This window comes from Battus philenor, unplaced genomic scaffold, assembly GCF_028537555.1.
Source record: "Battus philenor isolate CCGP_79_NKW_IND1 unplaced genomic scaffold, ilBatPhil1.0.hap1 SCAF_13, whole genome shotgun sequence".
NCBI lineage: Eukaryota > Metazoa > Arthropoda > Insecta > Lepidoptera > Papilionidae > Battus > Battus philenor.
In genome coordinates, this window is record NW_027181675.1 from 10,761,099 (window position 1) to 10,786,981 (window position 25,883).

The window sequence follows — 25,883 nt, forward strand, 5'->3', positions numbered from 1 at the left end:
TACCTACAATATTCTTGTCAACATATAGCAGAGCTTGTGTTTGTTTCATTGGTATGTTCTATATTTGTAGGTAAATTTTAATAAATGATATTAAAATGTGTTTCTTTTAATACACAAGTATGATACAAATTAATCTAACTAGGTACAAGTGTGCATAAATATTTATTCGTTTATCAAAACTGGCAGATGTCCATTTGCCTACTTATTATAATTGTTGTAGTTAACCAAATATTTATGTAGCAAAAGTAACTTTTTACAGTAGAAAATAGAGAAATATTATTAGTTAGTACTGAAAAATAAATCAAGTACATTATTAGCTTGTACGTTGGTTTTAATGGAGTTAACTGATCATCCCTACAGCGCAAAGATTGTCAAATACTTTGTGAACTAGACAGTTCTCAATGAACAGTCTAAATTTCAAATCAGGTTCAAAATATATTGAATATAATTAATACACTTTGTATAAAATATTTAAGCAAAATTAATTAAAGTGGTAAAGTTGTGATATGTTTTCTGCTTATTTGGTTTAATAAAATATCTTTACCATCTGGTGGCAGTTTAACAGTAATATATATATATTTATTAGAGTTCGAAAGTTTTTATTATGCGTGTGGTGTAATATTTTATTTACCATTTTTTGTTATCATTTACCTACTGATAAACTGATTGTTATGAAGTATTGACGCTTTCGATAACGTATCGTAAGCGACACTCGAACAGTTTCGCCGCGGTTCTAGATTTTCTCGCCACATTCGCCTTTTTGTGTAAAGTTTAATATTTACGGGAAAAATTTATTAACACGGTAAGTTTATTGAAAATTGAACTTTAATGTATTGCAATACTAATTAGAATACATTATTAAGTATTAAGTTCTCAATTTACGTATAGCAATTTAATGCTGAATATTTGATAGTGTCTCTTTTTAAAAGAATTTTGATGTAACAATTAGATAAATCAAGTTAAAATAAGATTTTTATTATGGAACTGGAGTAATTAACTGTATTTCGTGATAAATTTAAGTTTATTAGTATATTTTTCTAAATATAGTATAGTTAATTTTTCTATACATATATGAATACACATTAGATTTCCACCTATGTACTGACTCATATTGTTATCTTTGGAACCATTAGCCTTCAAGACTGTAAGGGTGTTCTTTTTGCAGAGATTAGCTAAGAATAGATTTTATAAAACTATACCGGCTTGGAGGTTTATTAGGTTCGCGAAGCGGGCGGCGTTTAGCTAGTTACTAATGATTATTCATCATCATATCAGTCAATTAAGCCCATTGCAAGGCATATGCTTCACCCAAAAACCGCCGCGATGACTGATCTTTATCTGCCATCCATCATAGCTTATTTTAAATTAAGTAAAAATTGTAAGATTTCACGAAATTCCATCCACAAGGGGGTTGAGAGGACGTTTATTCGCAAGGCAGTTGGTCAAAATAAATTACTATTTTACCTAATCCGTAGTGTATGTGGTGTGTGTATGCGTGTTGTGTGTGTTAATTTCGGCTTGATCGGATACGTGGGCAGGCCGATTATAGTACAGCTCTCGTGATTGTTGGTTTCCGTCGACAGACGCAACTCGTGCGGTTATCGTGTTCCACTTACTTTTACTGTTTACATTAGTTTCAGTCCGCCATATCGTCTCTGTGAATTTTATTCGTTTTAACTAATAACAGTCATAAATAGATTATCAAACTCTGAGCCTTATTGGCAAGCTTGCAGTCGCTCAACGGGCCACGGAGAGGGCAAAGCCCGAGGTTTTTCTTCGAGATCGAAGGTTAATAATGACCAGTAGATAAACGAAAATAACTGACATAGATCAGCAGATCGGCACGTTGAAGTGGCAGAACAGATGGCCACTGCGGCCTTAAGGTTCTGGAGTAAAGATTGTGGACCGGCAAGCGCATGCATTCGATGAACTGGTCCTATTGGAAATCTATAGGAGAGACCAATGTTAAGCAGTAGCCATTATACGGTTGAAAAGATGATAATAAATAAAGGCAAAGCCATTCATTAGCCGGTCGAAGATGACATTAGTTTGGCCAGCCTTCTTGGCGACTTCGCGGTAATGGTGATATCTTTATCATTGGTAAAGTGTTAGTTGTTTGAATGTTAATAACCGATAATGGAATGTTTTCAAGTCAAGATAAGCTCACGTTAGCGCAAGTGTAACGAATTAAGAGTTCAAAATAAAGATGGGTTTGAGTAAATTTTTCTATCGAATACTTCAATTGTAGCTTATTGTTTAAACTACGGTGAATTGGTGAAAGTTACATCACATTTTCTATTATTATCTATCTTTCTTGGCAAATCACAACTATAATTACGATCGCGAACAGTAATGAACGGATTTAAGATTAAAAAACCAAATAATTAGGTCCCTTAATGAAAATCGGCGCTGTAGTACGGGTTAAGCTGTACTGCAGTACGCACCTGTTAAGGGGTGGTCATTGTGGGAACTCTTATAACATTGCCTGTATTAATTTTAATTAAATTCTGTTTACTTGTATTCATTGTTTTGAGACTTCTTTTTAAAAATGTATACAAAACGTTATTTCTATTTTATGATCTATTACTGGTAGTCACCAATGACCTGTAAAATTTAGGCAATTTATGAAACGAAAACGATTTAAATACGGCATTACAGTTTTCAAAATATGTTCCAACCGATGATATATGTATCAATTTCTAATATATTTGGGAAAAAATCCAAATGAACCATGCGTAACTCTCACAAGTGTTATGAATCTATGCAACAATATTCTACATAGGAGCCACACGATTTACACGAATCACTGGTACAGTAGTATCAATTTGGCCGAAAAATTAATTGATTACAATACTAATTTAGCTGGAATTCAAAAAAAAAATAATCGAAGTATATTCTATATATAGGTAATATTCAAATACACTAACTCTCGATTTTTACTAAGTTTCACATTTAATGGAATCAGGCGTTACCTTGCGGAAGTCCATCCTAAGTAAGAAAAAGACCAATATTTAGCCACTTTCGCATATGCATTTATCAGCGGGCTGGCGGGCGGTGCACTTTGTTGCACGAAATATTGGTCTTTTTCTTACTTTTATTAAGTTTCATGCAATTGTAAAAAAATTAAAAGGCTCCGGTTATTAGTGATCACCGTTGCGTCACGGGACAAATCGTTGCCGGTCATATATGACCAACATGGCAGTCAAAGTAGTAGTAGGCTGGTACTCTGGTGAGCGGCGGTTCTCCCGGAGTCAGAACTGCCTCTATTACCATCCGATGTCCCTCGAGTTATTCAGTTTTCATGGAGAGGACGTCAAATGTTTACAGCATGGATGCACAGACCGCGGCCCGCCGGTCGAATACTGGTAGCCCGCCGACAGCAAAAATAATACTCTCATACATTCGAAAAGTATTGAATTCTAATTATTAGCAATTCTTTATTGTCTTTAATTACCTATACTTCTGGCGGCCGGCCTGCCATCAGTTCATGATTTACCCGAGTGGCCCCTAGTCTTAATAAGTCTGTGCAACCATGGTTTACAGTCTTCCAGAAAGCTTACTCGTCTATGAAAAGTCGTAAAAAATAGATGTTATCTTTCTAGCTTGGCTTACGCGTTATTCTGAAATAAACCGTCTACTGTGTTGTTTATTTTTTAGTTTAAAATGCATTACATTACAGCTCACTGTTGCGTTTATTTTGAGCTCTGGTGACAAAGCAGTCAATGCACTGCTGTGTTCACATTAAGTACAGTTACTCAGTATTCTATGCCTTCTAGAATTTTTTTTTCGTTACGTTGTACAGTTTCTTATAGCAAATACACGAACAATCGAATGTTTCTTGTGTGTTTATTGTGATTATTTGTTTTTGTTACAAACTATAAGAATTCAGTCGTCTTGAAGGGCGTTTATTTGTTATATCCAATATAACAATACTCATTTTTAATAATAATAAAATTTTATGTTCCTGGAGTTCTTTTTGAAGATTACATTTCTGGCTGTATTACATTTAATTACATTTAATTTTGATGTTCTTTAAAACGCTAAGCTTCTCAAATAAATATAACTTATATAAATATATATATATATATATATATATATATATATATATATATATATATATATATATATATATATATATATATATGTGTGTGTGTAGATAACGATAATAATATATTATTGTATGCTATCGCAAAAGAAATGTTATCTTTATGAATTTTAGTAGTTTTAATTAATCATGCCTGGTCATCCGCAGTAAGATTAAGTTGCAGCCTTGCTGTTAATGCCTCGATTTGGTGCATTTTATTATATATAGTGGAGGTTTTTTTTTGTAATTGAGGTAGCTTGCCATAAGGCTAGCGCTGTTTAAACTAACGAGCATTGCCATAGCATTGACAAAAGACGTAGAAAGGACAACAGAGGCTTTTAATCTGTGAAAGTCCGACATAAATCTTTTGTTGTCCACGCAGTAAAAAGGTGTCCAATGTGGGATTTACCCGCGGGATATGGCAGAATAGTGTTGAATATATCATTTAATGGTATTATAATCAGCTCTGTAATTTGAAGAATAATCATAGAGGAAATAAAAAGTTATTACTTTAGTTTTTAATAGTACAGTGGCCTTGTATCTTTTGAAAATATAACTACTACTACTTGGTTCCGGTTGAAATTGATGCTGTTAGCCCGGCTGCTTTTACAGCTTCATCGGAACTGAGTTCACGGAGCAGAAGGGTCAGTAAAACAAAAGCTGGACAGACGCATTCCAGTTAAACGATGACATTCGCACGTAGTAAACCGCTCTACCCGAGTAGAACTGTGTAGTCTTGATGTTGTGTATATGGCTTGGGACGGCAGCGTGGACCATAGACGAGCCATGGATGGATCCTAAGAACGGGTGTTGTGGTGTGGTGCAGAGGGTCGCAGGTGAAGTGGAGGCTGGTGTTGTCAGTGTCTGGAGCGGGTGTGGTGTGGTGCGTGTTCGATGGGAACCCTGTGATCGGCGTGAGGAGTACGTTTTTGGGCCGTCTCTTAGCCTTTGCTGAGGTACAGGGGAAGTAGCGAGAAACACTTGCTATGATATGGTTTGGGATAAAAAGAACTGTATCAATGAATGTTACTATAAAAATCAGAGGTGCTATTGTATAAGAAACACAAGGAAGCTACAATATTTAGGCCACACAATGTAGCACTGATTATCGTGACAGGTACAAGAAAAGATCTTCACATTGTTCTCGAACTGGCTATATCAGCCAAATTTAAAAACCTATGCCGCTTCCTGGTGTCCTAGTCATTCTATAGCGCTTTCGCCTATAAGTGAGATCTTAAGAGCTCGTGGCCCTATCTATCCAGTGGAATGTCTATGCAAAGACTCGAGCCCATAAGTCGTATGAAATAACTTCGCTCTGTCGAAAGGGTGGATTGTTAAGTGTAACAAGAGGTGACATGAGAGGGGCAGAAGATCACAGTTAAGATAATTCAATACCGATTATACATATCTCAGAATATTTAAGGAACCTGTGGCGACCTTTAATATAAAAAAGATAGCATCTTCCTTACGCGGGCGTTCATTGTTAACTATGCTCGGACGTGTTTAAACAATTTTTTTTGCCAACTCATTTGCAACCTGTAGAACTAATAAGTAATAAGTTAGTGAATAAAAGGACATTAGCTATAGTGGTGACACCGACGCGATGGCCCATGGATATCTGAACAGTAAAGAAATTATTTAATATATATGTGATATTTATTAATTTCTTTATAATTAACAAATTAACATTTTTGTATCATCATCCAATATTTTTAGGGATGTATAAGGGGTTTAGAAAGTAAAATTTCAAGAGATGTGTTTTATGATCGGCCCTCAAGGCTGTCGAAGGAGCCCTCCAGCTTATTTACCAAATAAAAGGTTTAGATAAAGCATTCTCTGCGCTCTTCTACTTTCAATCCGCAACGACTGTAAATAAAACTGTAATATTATATAAGTGAACATAGAAATTGAGTGTTTATGTAATGACTCTGAATGGAATTCGCTAAAAAGTAAATCCATTACGTGTTGTAATTAAGTTAGTAATTTGAAGAATACACTACACTTAAATGTTTAAAAAGTGCTTTAGTGTACGCAACAGCGTGGAAAGGAGGTTATTGACGTCATATCTGGTTTCGTTCGAACAGTTATGTATGATTTTATTAATGAAAACTTTTATTTTTAAATATAATCTACTATTTATGATCTAAAACAATTACTAATTCATCTTATGACATCTATAGGTTATATTTTGAAAAGAATAATTTAAAATGGCGTGTCTATTCAATTCTTAATTTTTAATTTTCGTATAATCTCACACAAGCTAAGAGTAAATCAACCATCATCATCGTTATCATCATCGTTTGAGCTGTTAGACGTCCATCGCTGAGCAGAGACTTACCCCATAGATTTACAACAGGACCGGTTAGAAGCGGCCTGCATTCAGGGTTTTTTGATAACTTTGACAATGACATCGCCTTGCGCGTTTGAGCCCTATATTATACCAATTAAATAAATAATCCCAAGTCCCGAGCCAAGGTTCCCAAGAGTACTTGAACTCAATTACTATAAATAAGTTAAGGCTTAAGCTTTTCCACATCACGCAAACAACCCTGTTAGTCTGTAAATGCCATAGGACAAACAAGAATTTTAATGACGCTTATGTTTTGGACTAAGGTTACAGTAAAATGTTTAAATATAGAACGTATTATGCATGTAAACAAAAACGTATAAACGCCTTAGATTAAAAATAAAAAAAGGAATATTGTTATTGAGCACTTTTGGTTAGCCTTATAAAATATTTTTCATTAACTAGTTATTTTTACTTTTCATTTATTGCATTTGTAAAATATCGCAGCATGTACCGCAAAATTCTAATATAATAAACTGCATTGACGTACGCGAGCATTCCACTGCGAAAGTAATTTGAAAAACAATCCCACGTAACATAAAATACGCGTGACGGTATTTGTACAAAGCATACGTTGACGTGACGGCAATGTTAACAACGGACTTCTACTCAACTGTAAAGGGGATGTACCTTAATCGGAAATAATTTATACAGAAAATATAAACTATCTGGCAAAAGTCACACTACAACTCAGTTGATCATTAGAATTTGACAAAGGTATAAAGAAAATTGGCAACCAGAGTCTCAATAAACTGGTTCTAAAAAAAATCAGAAGGAAGTAGACCTAAAAGATGATCACCGATTTAATGGGCGGACTCTGTGCTGGTGGTGACGGGCCTTACAATAACGGATGCATCAAGAAAAGCAGGTCACGAACATCAGCGGAGACAACTCGTCGAATCGTCGACCAAGGCTTTCTAAGAAGAGCACGTCAATGAAGATAAACGACCAAGAAGAAAAAAAGGAGGACGTATTCACACCCTTCCAAAAAATCAATGGTTTCAAAAATTATAAATAGCGTAATAATAATATAGTAAGAAAATAGCGCTTTAAAAATTCGGATGGCTACATATTAAATCTAATTATCGTATCTCCGTCCCAGGAGACGTTGTACTGCCCGAAGTTATTGGCTTGTTACATCATAATAGAAAAAATAAATAAAACAATTTAACATATTTCAAAGTGATCACTTTATTAAAGGTAATTGGGACTTGATGTACAAGTTTTAAAGTTTTGATCTTTTCATGACCTGTACTATTTACCCCTTTAAACAATGTTTCTTAAATGTCTAAACACACTAGAGGCATTAAGTAAACGTTTAAGTTAATCTTCAGGTGTTAGTAACTAAGAAGAAATTAAATTATTCGTTTGACACAAAATAAAACACATTAAAAAATGGCATACTTTTTATAATGCGGTTAATAATTTGGATAAAAGTTTAATGGAAACATCAGTTATTTATTAATTGTATATACAGTTAAATTTAGTAGTGGTAGCTCAGCGGTAGAGGACTGGGCCTTGCAGTCGTAGGTTGCGCGTTTGATTGCCGGGATACAATCTTAAATAATTCACACTTTGTGCATTAATTATATAGGATTACGACTGCTTACAGCCTAGTTTCCAAAAGATGAGACAGCAGCTTCCTCTTCGTACCATGATACCACCCTGGAATCGTCAACCCTCCTGCCAAGCGTGGCGATTATGGTATATCTCACCATAGACCATGGTTGCACAGACTTATTAAGACTAGGGGCCACTCGGGCAAATCATGAACTGATGGCGGACCGGCCGCCAGATGTATAGGTAATTAAATTTTTTTCGTTTTATTCTGGAATAGAATTTAATATTTTTCGAATGTACGAGGGTATTATTTTTGCTGTCGGCGGGCCACCAGTACTCGACCGGCGGGCCGCAGTCTGTGCATCCTTGCCACAGACATATGGAAAATGCCATACAGTGAGCGTCTATGGGCTGAAACGATGGTGACTGTTATATATAAACATATACATACATTTTGTTTTTGTAAAAAACATTGCAACAAAACCGAGTCCACAATTATTTATTTTCATCCATAGAACTTATTTTTACCACAAGTATAGATTTAATGTACAATAACAACTCAACAATACGTTTTTAAAAACTAACATACTATGTTTTGTTTAGGTATAGAGATTTTTTTAAATTTTAGAATATTGATTTACATGTGTTGTCGGGTGTGAAACAGGACCTTTAAAGTATTACATATGCTCGATGATATCAAAGGCTGTGAACGATACATAGTTATGTTAGTATAAGTGTGTCGAGCTCCGGAAGATTCCTTCGATGACTAACCGCTTACTAATGTTTGTATAAGAACCTAAGATAATATTTATAACATTAATACGTCTTCTATTTTTAAAAACTGTTTAAATCTCTTAATTAGCTTTGTCTATGTCATTGAATAGTAGTGGTGTAGGCTTATACTCATAAATATTCAAATAATAAAATATTGGTGATTGTCACTTATATAACCAATCTAGTTCGTATTAACTCGGCAGTCATATTAAGGTAAAAGAAATTGTATATAAATAAAAAGAAATCGTTTAAAGTGTAGTAAGTCCGAAATTCGAAGTCTAATCGAACATTTAAGCTTATTCTTCCTTGTTTTAAATAACATACAAGAAAGGTTTTAAACCTAATTAAATTACTTTTTTCTCTTTACTGACTTAACTGTCAAATATTTGACGTCAATCAATACATGGCAATACAGTGGTCAAACCAAAACTTCGTGCATTTTGCCTCGACATTAACCACATAATATATAACATATTCATGGTTCTCAAACATTGAATATCATTTAAGACAGCGTGTTAAGATTTAATGAAACTAAAATTGTTTAAAGTGTTATAAGAAAAATATAATCATACCTTTAAAAAATAGCCTTGTACAGTGTACGAAATAAAATATTTTGTTTTATAAAAAAGTTTTATAAATAAAAGTATATCTCTGAGTTTTATTCATAATTAATAATAAATTTGATATCAATAAACGAAATGGTCAATCTGAATAACGTTTAATTTTCTTTTCTGTTTTATTGCGAAAAGGCCTTTATGTATAACTGTTTAAAATACAGAAGAGAAGAAAGTAATTTATTCAACATGGGATTTTTAAGAGGACTCTTATTTTTTACAAATCTATTTTTTTTTAATCTACTCTGCTTCGCAATGCGTCGTTATAGTTGTGGAGAAGAAACAGGAAGAAACTCGACAACAACACATCTCATAAAAAAGTTATTCAACTTGCTTTATTATGCTTTTTACAATAGTATTTATGTACATACACTCTCAGTTAGTTATACTTTAAATGAAAAACGATGCCATTGCCAAGGATTCTTGTCATTTAAATATTCGTTTATTGAATAATATGCCTTTTCCTTCAATTTATTTACAGAACGAAGTTCTCCGGGGCTAGTTAGGGTAACTAATAAAATAGTGATAGACATGTTTGTGTTTAATTTTAATGTTTCCTCACTAATAGTTTCAAATTTGAAGTCTTGTGCAGCATATTAACGTTGGCTTGTTTGGATCAGTTTACCTGTGAGTCGGCTTTCTGTCGCGGTTTCTCACAGAGTTTATCGTGGTAATTGCAGTTACTAATAATGTATGACATAGACAGCTATGATTTCTGAATATGATGCGAGAACATATCGATTTATATGGTGACGGTAAGTACTGGAGTATTTATTTATCTACATGGGCCAGTACCGTTTAAAACTGTTTTATAAATTATTTTTAGTGACCTTTTACCCTTGTCAACTTAAAACACGAGGTAATCATCGCATTTAGCTAGAATAATTACATACATTAGCACGCCGGTGTTTAGATTGACGTCAAATGCACATACGAGTTAAAAACACCCGTCTCTTAAAGGTGTTATTCACTTATCCTTTGGTTTGGTAAATTATATAAGCGTTTAACTATTTTCCTCGCAGTTTTTCATTTTTTTCTCCATTCTATTCATTTTTATTTATGTAAATTAAAGCTAACATAATGGTTCTATTTTAGAACCGGAACAGAAAGAAAGGTTGTGCGTATAAGAAGACAAGTGAGCCAGGAGAATGTAAGATATTGTGACAAAAAATAGATAAAATAGAAAATAGACGAATGGAAGAAGTTGTGAAATATATAAGGAGAGAGAAAGAGAATTAAAAATAGGAACGCGAAAAAAATTTAACACAGTAAAAAGACTCTGCTGTCCCTACTTAGATAGGGGTGAACAAATATTATTCAAAAAAACATAATGGTCGATTCTCTAATAATATTAACGTTGATTCATTTATTGAAGCCTACTATTATTTTGTTTTTAAATAAAGTAGCAAGAGTAGCGTTGAAATAATGTTTGTTTTAATTTGGTTTCATTACGTTAGGTATAAAATAAAATTTTATACGTAACTAACGTATATTACTCAACATATCTAAATTCTGATATTACTAGGAACGCCTAAATTTGGTTTTCAAAAGGCTAGCAAATCCATAAGTTAGTAGAACTTGGTTTGTTGACTCATGGCATTCAAAACTGTTAAGTTCCAGATCGGATCTTCTCAGCAAGTCAGTATTCCGATCCGGTGGCAACTTGCTTGACTTACTTCACTGACCTTATGTTAAAAATAATTAACGATTAAAAAGTGCCTATTTGAAAAAAGAAATTTTGAGTAATGAAAAATAAATTGTGTTTATAAGCGTTGTAGTAACGTACTAAGGGACGTGTACGGTAATGTTTGTAGTTGGCGCCTGGTAATTGAAACAACGCACTGTTACGTCATAAAGACGATATTTAGAGCGCCGCACGTTCGTTATTCGTTCATCGTTATCTGTTTGCGGGTCCGACAGTAACGACAATACAAATTTAAAATCTTTTTGATTTCAATGTGTTGTATAATGAGGTTATGTTTCACTATCACATCATCTAGAGTAATTTTAAAACAAACAAAACCAAATAGTTATTGGGATAGGTATATTTATCAAAGTCGCACAAAATCAAACTATAACGTTCTGGGATAAATCAAATTGATCAATATCATAGCATATTCTTCGACGCAAATCGAACAATATTTAATAAAATGATAATGGCTGCTCGAAAGCATTGTTGGAAGAAATTTGAATAAACTAAAATTAAAAGTGCACAGTTGCAAAGACCCATAATTTATATATATATTATAGATTGTGTGATAAGGCTCTATTGAATAGAAACAAAAGAGAGACGTTGCATCCGGCCATTTCCTGCGGAACTATGCCTGAAGCGGACATTTTTCGCGAAATAAATGATATTCAGGTAAATTGTGATACATTTGAAACTTCTCATATAGTTTTTATTATTTTGTTCTGTTACTTAGAAAACGTATTGTCATAGTTTTGTGGACATAAAAAATGAGCCAGTACGTACGTACAGACATATATTTACAAGCGACCCACATTCTGCAGTAAATTTATGAACAACATATATGTGATCTCCTTAGTCTCCTAGTCGAATAATAACGACTTAATATGCGATCCGACTATAGTGATCGAACAATAGTGGATTAACAAAGTACAACAAGTGTGTTGTTAATGATCAACGCGATGACCTCACCTGGATAGCGGTCGTACACTTTAGGGGAAATGGTTACACGAGCAGCAAGCTGCGTGGCAGATGGGATATAGTTCGGTGGGGCGTTCGACGCGTCCTTTTCCGTTGCGCTGTGGGATGTTCACTCCGCGCAGATGTACGCATCCTATACGTTTGATTAGAGATGTTTCGATAAAACTTATTCAATCTATCATTTTTAATCTTTGTAAATACATACATAAACGTAAATCATTATACTTATAATATTTATGTTTTATCTGTGGTGATGTTGTACGACAAATGTCGATAAAATTAATCGAAGAGTTTGAATTTGGAACAGGGCGAGGTATCTTGTATACATTTTCCTCCACAATAAGAAGGAAAAACGTTCTTTAATAATTATAAAAACCTAAATGTTTCTGTTAACCGCGCATTTTCGATTACAATTTCGCAACTGCGTAAACATTAGATACGCTCTTAATATAATTACTGCATTTGTGCCTAGACTACAATACTTTATGTATAAAGGCTGATTGGAGATATGTGTACTATTTACAAAAACCTTTTACATACAGAAGTGCTATAGAGGATTTTCTATTACAAGACCAATAGCATTAATTCAACGTCCTGGACGTCTCGCACGTCACTTAACATGTTTCCAAGTTATAAAGTAAAATCTGAAATATATACAGGATGATTGGTTATTTGTGTGAAATATATAAATTAGAAAACGCATAGCTCATTTGCTGTCAATTAATGTATGGTACACCCCATTTAAAAATGAATGGTTTCAAATATAAATAAAACAATGATAACGTAGTAAGAAAAAGCGTTTTTAAGTTCAAACTACTACATATTAAAATTAATTATTGTTTACTATTTTTCACAGTAGATTTTGTATTACCAGAAGTTATTGGTCTGTCGCATTATAGAAAAAATAAATTAATAGAACATGTACGATACTGATCACTTTATTTAGGGTGATTGGAAATAGTGTATAAAGATTTCTGGTGTCAAATGAGCTATTAATCATTCTGTATTGTTACATCAGTATCTCAGAACCGAGAATCTTACCTTGCCGTAAAATAACTGGTAACTGTATTTTAAGTTTTCAAAAAAAGATTAAACATGAAATAATAAAGATTTAAAAATTGATATAACTTGTACAACTGTAACCAATCACCCTGTATACGTAAGTGGTATTCGCTATCGCGTCGGGTCGATGGTTCCGCATTATTTGTGCCGTTTCTTCCAGTTTCTTCTCACGCCCGACTGCATGTATATACGTTATATGCATGTAACGTAACCCGTACCTTATTTGGTGCGTGAACGAATAATTGAATAAGGTTAAATTAAATTATACACGTATCTAACTTTTAAAATAAAAACTATTTCTGTTTTAACAATTATTTCGTAGATATACCGTATTAGTTTTCTTCGATTAGTAGGGGTAGGCAAATAGTTAATATTACTGCATAATAATAAGTAAAGCTTTAATTTATTTCCATACATATTACAACATTATGACAAATAAATGATATTATTTTATGTATGGACCCCGTTCTGATAAAAGCCTCTTCTAAGGCATACCACGTTTCTCTGTCCTTAACTCTGACCGGCCAACTTTTTGCATATGATTAATAAATTGTCGGTTCGATTCATAGCATCGCATTTGTCTATTAACAAGTCGACCAAATTAAGCTTTATCTTTGACATCAAGTTACCTGGACGGAAAAACATTCAAACCAATTTCGTGTTCTTTCTGGCACTATCTTAATTTCATAAACATCTTTGACTATAAAAGAATAAACCTAGTAATTAGGCTAGACAGAAAGAGGTTTTTACTTATTTTTTATTTGTAAAATGTTATCGAAATCTGCCAACCAGTCAGTCAAATACAAAAAGTACAACCAAGGAGAATTTACTATAGATTATAATCAGTCCCCACTAATATTTTATTCATCGCTTATGATTGGAAAATTGTTGCGGCAGTGGGTGGTGGCAGGTCACAAAGCGCGCAGAACAGATGGCCGCTGGGGCCGCAAACTGAAGTGGAGACAACGATATGACATCGTAGACTTCTACCCACACGGACAGATATCGCTTCCTATTGGTCCTATTGAAAATCTATGGAAAGGCCTATGCCTAGCTGTGGACAAATTATAGATAAAGATCATTTCTCACACATATTGAAGTATTATTTTACACGACCGTAAATCGTAATGCAGAATTTTTAAGTTTTATAAAAGTTAAGTATTAAGAGAGGTTTCTCACGGTGCTCTTCTAATTACTTAACCCCTACAAAAAATAGTCAATAATTTTGCAAATGGTTAAAACACCTCATGAAGATATTATCAAAATATATAATTTCATTTACATGCTGAACTAACGGCTGTTGGCTTTTTAAACGGTTAGGTTAGAACGGTCAACTGGCTTAGCATTCGCACTGTCCCGTTGTTAATTACAATATTTGATACGGCTTTTAATTTTACGTGTTACGCTCTATTTTATACGATAGCATATGCATGAAAATATGTTTTGTTTTTTTAAATAATAACATTTAAATTTCGATTTTCAAGAACTGCAGATAAATAGTTTCCGTTATTTTTTATTGCTTTCGTACCCTGTATTTATCCCCTCCCCCCTGTTTTGCCCCGTTTTGTCACTACGGGCTGGTTTCCTTAAATTAGCAACATAGCCTTAATTTTGGTGTCGAGAGTATATTATTTTAACATAATTGGTTAGTGTAGAAAATAGAAATTAAAGTGCACTAAAGAGCATTTTCAAGTACTCTTCAAATGTTTTATAAGCTTTCTACAAATGTATGATTTTACCAGTTTATTTTTTAAATACATTTTCATAACATTAAAGCCAAAGAAGGCTTTCAGGTCAAATCCTACTCACCTCTCCATTTACATTAATTTTATATTAGATTTTTTCATTTTACTTAAACCTATGCCTTCATTCTTTTCTTTATTAAATATAATATTATATTGTAAGCTACATAATGTTTATCTATTAATCACCTTAATTGGTGCATATTGCGTTGATCTATAGAAGTTATAAGGCGAGAAGCTTGTATCTCTATGGCTTGCACAACGTACAATGGAATGTTGTGAAACCATCGACATCGCCTACACTGTCTCATGTTTTTTGAAAGTTAACCTAACCATAGATAATATATATACATTTCTAGTATTTTAATATAAAGTAATTTGTGTGTCGGTGTTGTATATTCGCAAAACGATTTAACTAATAAAGAGATTTTCGAATCTTATTATCGTGGTGAAATCGCGCAGCGGACCGTAAAAGATTAAGGCTTTTGCAATAAAATGTTGGATAACATTGTTATTTATATCATGGACTGCAAGATGCACCACCAGGTTGCATCATCATTGAGATCATGTTCTTAAACAATATACCTTGGGTAATATATACCAACGAGTCTAAAGTTATTTGGGTCTCATCGCCCGCAGATAAATATATAACTTAAGTAACTGCAAAAAGTACACGGTAAAAGACCAGATCAGATCAAGTCAAATCAATAATCTGCCTCTCTGTTACTACCGCTTCCTACATTGCGCTTGCCAGTTCGTTGTCTCCACTTTCTCTGTTCTTCGCGCTACGTGAGATGCCCACTGTCACTTGAATTGGCTAATCCGCTGGGCACGGTAACTTTCGTTCGTCTACAGATGTTTTTCCATCCCTAATCCGATTTCGTAGAGAAATCCCAAGGAGAAATCTACATGGCTTTTTGAGCGACTGTGCGCTTGCTTGCAAAAGAGGCCCGAAGTGAGATACAAAGTTTCACTGCCGTAAGTCTTCACTTATAACATATATTAGTCGTGCTTTTTCGCCTTTTAGGCACTCGGGAATATCGGATAAGAAGATGTTATTTAACTTTTATGTAATTAATTGTTATTAGGTAATAAATCTCATCTATTTGTTATAATATATACTCAGTTATTATCACATGAAGGTGATACATCCATAATGATGTTATTTTAGTAATATAGTTACATCATTATGTAGAATTATTACTCCATAGAGCGTTGTCATATATTACCCAAGAGCTTGTCTTTTTCTAAATGCCCAAGGTGAGTTCGAAACCCTTATACAGTGCTATTTTGGTAGCGCTTTATATGTACTTTGACTTGAGTATCGACCGTTTGCCGTGCTTTCTATATTCGATTGATGTTAGGCGCTACTACCCTTTCCGGCTTTCACAGCACCATCGTACTGCGCTTCTCTTTGGGTCATTGTCCCATGGGTGCGCGTGGGACAACCGTGCTGGGAACATCTACCCACGGACCATACTCGGGGTATCGAGTACAGTAAGAATTATGTTAGCTCTATCCTCCGACATTATCCCACTGTCTAGGTACGTTCTCCCCTTGTCTCGCTTTACTAAGGCGGTTGGGGGTTTTGGTAACATTTCAATCAAAATATTTCCGGTTCCCTCAGTCTCGGAAAACAGCATCGATAACCTAATGTAACGCAATATTGTAAACCCTGTAATAACGTTACGATGTGGAATGCGGTATAATCCTTCACACATTATTCGTTTACAAGCGTACTAACGTAATACCGTTGTAAGTAATCAATATGTAATCTTATTACCGTTAGAACTTGACACGTGTTCTTATTTGTTTTTTACTTAATATCGAATCGTGTTTGCCTGTTTGGACAGGACATCACTACACTCGAGTTGCCTGAGCTCTAAAGGTGATTAGCCTAGACTTCTCAAGTGACTAAGGTCGAAGGCACCCTTTAGTTATTTTACATCTTCTGCAGGATTGTCTTTTTTTCGGTCTTGGTTACTATAGCCTTATTAGCATTTAGAGATTAAATTCGCTAGTTTTAAGATTTGTTGAATTTAATCTTTTTATATATTAGTGCGTTCATGATGTGCCTTAAAACGAAATATTAAAAATTGCATTTAGAAAATTAAAATCAAGAGGTGGTTATTGAATGATAGTATTATTTATTGTTGTGTTTATTTCATATCCGTTTTCCGCGTCGATAGCGTCATTCATGTCTCATTATCTAAATAAAACTGTCATATTTTACACCACCGATACTTTGTTTCAATTAGATTGTGGTCCACTTTCTAAGCCCGTCTATGTAATTGGAAACTAAGTTTATAACTGTGGAAAAAGTGTAAACATCAGTTTCCTGATTTAGACGCGCGCCGCGGGATATGGACAGACTGTTCATTCGAGTTAGGGTGTCCATACGCGGACTCTACAGAACTTTCGTAAAAAATAAAATCTTTAATTTTTTTTGTATAGTGACACTTCATTATCTTCATCATTTCAGCAGCAGGGACAGAGGCCTCCCTTAGAGATTTCTAATAGGAAATGGTGGAAACGGCCTCGTCGACGTAACGAACGGTCTTCCGACGACCGTAACATGATCTTTTTTAGATCGAACTCTTACTGCTGCTTAGATTCTGCAAAGCGCGTGTAGTCTGAAACCTCTTTCAAGGTATCGAATTTCGAGGGCTCCTGGAGGAGCGTCAGCTTTACATACTACTATTTTACCAGATCGGAAGCCCGTTAGCTCTTAGATCGCTCCATAGAGTTACTACACTCAAGTGTGCCCACGAAGCGACCTCGACTTGGGCGGCCAGGCGATAATATCCGCTTAGTATTCTATGTGCCCGTACACTGCCACTACAACTAGCTAATCAACTGGTCTATGTCGTACTATCGTTAATCTACGGATTTTCCGGATTCGATTTATTCATGAAATCCAGACCATTGTCCTCTCCATGATTCAGAAGTGAGGCACGTTTAATTGCTATAAATAACACATGTCTCAAAGGTCCCATTAATAATTTTTTCAGTTGATTTAAACATGTTTATATGTATAACCATAAAAGAATGAAATTAGTTATAATAATAGTAAAACCTTTATTGTACATGTTACCAATATAACACAGTAACAATACAATAATAAAACGGAGTTACAATTGTTTGTTTTATTGGTATCCGCGATAAAAAAATTTTGAACTTTGATTCCCTTGTCAAACGTGGTGACCCTATTTGAACTCGCGTGAAAAGTTAAGCAGGCGTGAAATTTCTACTAATAACCTGTGGGCCTCCCGCCGGTGCGTTTCTAAAGCAACGTACACCGTATGAGCATTATACACGCAAAAATACTTAGATGCATATTATACTTAATAGTTAGTTTGGTTGGTGAGAAATATACGAAGTATTTATATTCAGATTTCAATTTCTTACAATATTTGTCTTTATATTGTATAATCTAATTAATATAATATAATTGTTATTGTGGCAATCTTTTGTGGGACACCTATGCCTTAGAGTGGGTGTCTATCGGCTGACTTGATGAAGATGATGATGATATGTAATTAATTTAATTTTTGCTATAAACACTTTTAAAATCAATTTTTTACAATATGTATTATGTATAAGAAAATATATTACATTAATTACAGGATTATCCTCGTGATACATTTTCTAAAGAGTAAATTTCCTATTTTTGTAGCTAAGTAACAATGTATTTTTTTAAATAACTTTGGCTCACAAATAGCGTAACCTAATTTTATTGAAGGATGTATATTCTAATCTACAATTTTATATGAGTAATTTATGTATGTATATCTTATGTAGGTGTACGCAGTTTTAGCCATATTGTGTCAATAATGTTGAAATTAAATTAATCAATAACATACGTAGCTAAGCGCGTCTCTAAATACTTAAAAAATAAATTGCAATATTCAAAATTTAAAACGAAACTCAGTTTACAAACAGTTAATGGGTAGGTATAAAACGTTGTATACATACATTAAAGTTGATAGCATTAGTGAGAAGGAATATATAATGTGAATCGGAAAATGTAAAGGTATTATTTGTTATTAAAATAAACTAAGATGAATGATACATACCAACTTATGCTTCAAGGTAAATTGCCGTCATCGGCTTTTAAAAATTTTAAATTTAAAAATCTCAGGTATGATATTTTTATATTCATTGAATATTATATTTGTAACGACTTGCGATATGAAAAATTCGAATATTATTCTTTAATTTTAAAATATGTAAGTATCCTTTTTTTAAAGTTTTAAAACTATGAGGCTGTGAAATAAAAGTTCAAATAAAAGATAACGTTACACAATACGTAGATTTGTCCTTGTTTCAGTGTTATTTAAAATACTTGGTTATATTTTCTAGACAAAACACCGGTTATTGCCTCAGCACCGGCGAAAACTAAACAAAACAGTCACTGGAATGAAAATATGTGGTCAAGGTTTTCGCTATTGTGTTAGGTTGTGATTACTTTTACATTCATTAGTACTCAACGTACCGTGTTCAACAATACACAAATGGGTGGTGCTAACTTACCGTATATACATACCGCGCAGAACAGATAGCTCCGGCATTAGGGTTCTGGAGTGGAGACCACCAATCGTTACCACCACCAACTTAACCGTTTAAGTCCTAAGCAGCGCGGTCGCGCTGCTCAGATTTTGTGTCGAGAAAGTCCAGCGCATTTCGAGCACTGCGGGCAGCTGACGGTGCGTTTTAGGAGTAAATAGCATATTTTACAATAGGTAGAATCGTATTATAAAAATACAATAATACATTACAAAATATTAAGTTTTAATTTCGTTGTTATATTTAAGAAAAATATAGAACAAAGTTGAAATATTTGTTAGCAAAGAATTTAAATAGAGAGTAACAATTATAATTTGTAGCATTGGTGTTTATCAAAACATACTGGATGAATACATTTTCTACAACGCGGAAAAAATACGAGGATCACGTTCCCCCTATCATATACAAGCGCTATCGCGCCGCTTGGTGCTTCTCGACAATAAATCAAACAAGCGCTATCGTGCTTTTTGGGTATTTTCGTACATACATAAGGAAAGCGCGATCGCGCCTCTTGGGATTCTTCAACAGTGTTTTTTCAATACCGTCTGGAACTTAAACGGTTAAGGCTGTCGGAAGACGCTGAATGAAAGCCGCTTCAAACCAGCTTATTGGAAATCTATGGGGGTGGGCTATGTCTAAAAGTGGACGGTCATATGGCTGAAATGATAAACTCATATGCTTCATACTACTTATATATTTTAAAATTACAACACTTTTGATAATAAAATACTCCGATAAATTTAATATTATGAAAGGAAGTTGAAACGCAAAACTAAACATACAATAACAATTAATGTCAACGAACAAATATTATTAGGCAAAGAAAAAAAAAACTTTATATTAGGGGGATCGCATAGTAATATTGCTTCCTGAAGTTAAATGTACACGACTACATTTTTAACAATTATTTCATTCTTACCAACAATATACTCACCTTCATTATCAACAACCCTTTGCCATCTAGTATTCAAATTTTCAATACAGGAGCGGTAAAAATAAATCGGGTTTTCTATAAAATATGTCGACAGCAACGACATTACTTTCCGGTCCCCCTAATAAAATTATTTATTGCCTTTGGACAATATTTTAGTTTGGTATTATAATAAAAAAATATTTTTTTTGTTACAGGTAACCATCTGTTTTGAAACGGAATATATGTAAATAATAATTCATTAGCATGAATTTCAATTAACAGTAAGTTAACTGTACCATCATTACCACAAGAATGATACCGTACGGTTTTCCCAAAGGCGTACGGTGAATAACAATCGCTTTATATGGGATTTTATTCCACCATTATAAATCCTTGCATGTTATTATTGTATGTGTTCGATAATTATTATACACTCCAGTCAAGGTCAAATATAAACAAACAGTACGATTTTCTCATCGTTTTTATTGTATTAATGACATATACTGGTTGATTAGTTATAGGTAGAGGTACGGAAATTTCGCAAAAAAAAAATCACCAATTTCGCATTTATATTTTTCAAAATTTAAAAATTTCGCATAAATTTCGCATTTATATTTTTGAATTTGTAAAATTTGGGTAAATTAGGTATTTATTAAACAAAAATACTTGTTTAGTAATTTTTTACAAGTCTTAACATAAAACAATTTTAATTAATTAAAAGTTAACATTGTGGAAATTCCAACATTTCACTCCTTAAGCGTCGTTCTTCGGTCCGTTACGACGACATTGTATATGCTGTAGAAGCGTTCAACGTCCACGCTGTTGGTTGGACTCCAAATACTCTGTAATGCTACTTCAGACTTGGACGGAAAGTTGCATTTGACAGCCAACAATATGTTCCGTATATTGGGGTTTTCATTTATATTAATAGACCGAAGAATTAACCTATGAAAGTGCGCATGCCCATCAATTAACTCATTTTGAGGAAATCCTTGGAAAAAAGGAATTTTCGAAAAGCTTTCCAGCAATACGTTTATATTTAATGTGGTTGAACTTGCAGCCGCAGATGGGGAAAACAATTGGCCAATGTGAAAGAAAGCCTCGTACGTCTTATTTAATTTTATGTGAAGAGAAAGCTTACTGAAACTTGTCGCTTGCTGATTTCAACATAGTTTTCATTGTCTCATCAATTCCTTTATAGTCCTTAAGACAAACGAATGTTACAATATTGGCACATCAAAATATTTGTGTCGGACACATACAGACCATCTTTCTTAAATTCTAGTATTCTATCTGTCAAGTCTTTCTTAGGGCGTCCCATTTCAAGTGCACAAAAAAATATTTTTGTAAAACACTTGCGTGCCTAAAGCGTTACAAATGAACACTGCTCGAGTGCTCATATGCAACATCCCCGACTCGAGCGATAGGCAACGAACAAGAGAGACTCGAAAGCTTTCGTTCTGTCGAGTCAGTTCGTGTCCAAAAAGTGCGTAGACTGTTTCGTCCAAAACGAACTTCACTCAAGTTTAATTGATGCGAGCCGCGACTCGGGCGATACGATAATAATTTAATAATCCATCATAGGAACACTACCATATATTTCGCATTTATGTGTAATTTTCGCATTTATTCGCATCTATTTCGTGAATACGAAATTTCCGTACCCCTAGTTATAGGTAAACGATTTAAACGGGCGATACTCGTTTCATGTAAAATAATGTAAAGTACACCCTATCTAACTATCAATGTTTTCAGAAAAAATAACGTAATCATAACATTTGTAGTGAAAATACGTTTTTAGAATAACAGATAACTACATATTATATTTAAGTATTGTTTACTATCATTAAAGACTTTGTACTGTTTTTTTTTCTTTTACCTTTCTTACACCCCTGTCTGGTTTTATACAGGGATTTATATTATCAACATGCCTTTTGTTTCCTTATTTTATAGTCGTTATCATATTTTTTCACAGCAAGATTTTAAATTTATTACATTATTTCTAGTTATTTTTATATATTTTATTATCTTCATATTTTGTTTACATTTCTTGTTTTACACTTATTTATATTTCCTCCTGTTTTTATATACTTACCGATTACCGATTCTTTTGGTCACGTACTCAACTATGACTGCAGTATTTGAGAAAGGCAGGACTATCTTGACTTTGAACTGTTAAATGTTATTAGCATGTCGTATTCAAATCGAACTAAAATAAAGTTTTCAGACTGGTTACGTTTATACATTGATGGAAATAGTGTTAATTTTTTTTCTGACATGAACTATTTATTCACCCCTTTGAAACTTTAGCACTTACAACCAATCATCCTGTGTGCTGTTTATGAGTATTTGTTGAATTGTCGTTGTAATCATGTTCACTTGAATATTTTAATTAACACTTAATGTTAATCTACATCATGTATCATTTAATTGCTAATGTTACTTCATGCCTTCTCTGCATGCCTATAACCCACTAATACCAGATCGCTCACACGTCTTATTGCAGCGCAGCACGAGAATTAACTAATGCATGCCGCTGACTCCGCCTCAGTCCACTAACACGCAGCCATGGCCAACCCTACTGATAAGCGCTTCTATCAGCTGGTGAGTTTATTTTTTTGATTGAATAATACAAGCAAAAAGTAAGTTTTTTTCGTAAGTCCTTTGTAAACAGTTCCACAGGCGATAACCTTTTTCGAAGACGAAATAAAAGTGGGTGCAACTGCATCTATTTTTTCTAGCTAAAAAACTCGTATAATATTTACCAGATACAGTTAATATTGTTTTATTTCATCCGTGCTTTTGCAACTGAAGGTGACAGGTACTATAATTACAAGTTATAAAGTAAAATCAGAGAATCTTTCTGACAATTGCAATCGTAGGTCACTGGTTCGATTCCTGGGATACAATTTTACATAATTCACACTTTGTGCATTGTGTATTATATAGGATTGTCATTGCTTACAAACAAGATTCCAGAGGATGGACAGCAGAGCCCTTTGCGTACCATAATACCACACTGCGACCGCCAATCCCGTCTGTCAAGTGTGGCCATTGTAGTATATTACTCTCATGACTAAATCCCCTTATGGCTGAAATAAGGACGACAATAGTATAATCTGAATTATATCTATATTCAAAAATAAATTCCTGTTCTTTTAGATACCCTATAAATTGATTTTCATTTTTTATAAAAATATAATGTACTTTGTAGAAGGTTCTCATAGAAAAAAAAGAAAAAAAGGCGCAGATACTTTAAAATTTTTAGGGAATATTAAGTTTATTATTAAATTAAATGATTACTGTTCAAGTTAGAACATTTTTTCTTGTAAAGAAACCACTAAAGTTTTTTTTTTCTGACAGTACAGTCGGTCGGGATAGCCAGTACTAATTAATAAAAATGTAAGTGCTATGGTGAGGCTGATTTAAAAACCAATGAACCAAAAATGATTAATTTCTTTGTTTAATCAAGATATTTTGTTACAATCTTTACGTATAACGCATTAGTGATATATGATTGGCCTTGTATAAACAAAGCCTTTACATAACTCATTAATCCCTTGCATCATTAGCGTAATGTTAATAAAACTAGTGTTAGTCTAGCAAAGTATCTGTTTAAAATATTGGAATTTAATACTGCGTCGGCTCTAACATAAACAACTCACCTAACAATAGGAAAGTCATTATTTTCATACGAACAGAAATGATTAATAGACTTTATATTCAATGCGTTTAAAGCAAAGTTCGCCACAAATAACTAACACACGAGCTAAATGCATAAAACAAAACAAAGTGCGTTTGTTCGTCAAAAATAACTTCATATTAACCACGACGGTTGCTTACCGATGATTCATGAAAATTTCCCTCACTTTAGTTACAGGAATAATACCGAATAATGCCGGACCTGTTTCATGTATTTTATTACTAAAAGTTAACAAAACTCAATTTTAGTGAATCAGAAATATTATGAAATGTCATATTTAACTTTTACAATTTTATGTATCCGTTGTAGAATTTGATAAAACCCGCTATATTCTCTTATTTAATCTTGGTTTTGTGCATGACCGTACCAGTTCTCCTAAAGAGGTTGAAGTTCGAATCATTCTGTTTTGGTTTGAGAAGTCAACAATGTAGAGAGTATCTGGTGGTACATTTAAATTTTTAAACTTTAATAAAAAAATAATATTTGATACATAGTTTTAATAAAAACAATGAAAGAGAATAGAAATGCGTATTTTGTTTAAAGAATATGTCATCCAAATGTCTTCCGCTAAGTTAAACTAAGCACTAAACTTGGTTCAATTGAGTTAATTTCTCGACGAATATTTTTTTTAATTCACGAGAGTTTGGGATTTGTTGAAAACTCTTCTTTTGAGTTAGCGTCATAAAACACATTGGAGTTAAGTGATTGATCAGTTTTTGGTAGAAAGCTTCTCGAAGCGAATTCATTAAAGCTCGGGCTATGTGTGCAGTCACAACCTTCGGTTATGAATTGTTTTCAAAGTCCAACTTAAAATTGTTCGTTCATTTGAAACACAGGTTTTACACGACAGATCCTTAACTCTGATATTTCGATTCAACAGACTGACCTTTAACAACCGGCATTTTAAAGCATAACGCAATCGCGTTTATCCCTAAGTTTAGTGTTTAGTGTTTTATGTGTCAAAGATCAAGCCTGTGCCATGTATGTTTAATATCAAAAGGATCTATATATACTTTAACTTTCAATTTATATGCGCAATTATTTCATATATCAAACGTTTTAGATCTGTCAGTTTCTATTCAAATACAAAAAAAAAACGGTCTTTATGTGTGATGTTCTCGATTCGATTCCAGAATCCTTAACAACGCCACTTATCCTCTTAAGGAACAAATGTATTTATAGAGGTATGCGATATGTATTTGTTTACAAGCAGATGCATACACACTTCCATAAATACTCGAACCTCGCGTCGGCTTGCAGCGACGGGCACGTGTACAGTTCAGCTCTCCGTCGCTTTGTTATTGTTGTGTGCATGTATATATAAACTATCTGCGGAAATACAAACATGTATGCATGTATTTAAATTGTAAATACAGCGGACGTTTCGATTATTCCAGAACATTTCAATTCAATGACGGATCTGTTTTACCTGATGTATACTTAAAGAAATTTCATCCTTAGAATTACGTAAAGTGTTTATTTTAATGTTCATATCTGCGTGTGCGTTTCGCATCAATAATCCAACACATGTATCTAAGTAACTGGGTATGTCATCCGGTCTTAAGTCTAATTCATTGGTCCAGTGTACTTTTATACATTTTCCACCTTGAATCATTTGTAATGATCAATGTGAATGAAATCATATATGTACATCAAGGTCCCTATAATTTCTCTAATCTTAGTGGAGTTCTTTTTGCTTCTTCTCCACAGCTATAACAAACACCTTGTGTAGAGTAGAGACAAAAACAATAAAAAAATAATAAGCTGGCGATCAATAAGAGTTTTGTTCCAATGTTGAATAAATTAATTTTATCTTTTAATTTAATTTATAGCTACGAGGGTTGCCATCG

General features: G+C 33.6%; 1 protein-coding gene across 1 annotated transcript in view; it reads left to right on the forward strand.

Annotated features, from left to right (window-relative positions):
* Window positions 1–25,883, forward strand: part of Hip1 (Huntingtin interacting protein 1) — a 48,805-nt gene that overhangs the window by 485 nt on the left and 22,437 nt on the right. The window lies entirely within an intron of this gene.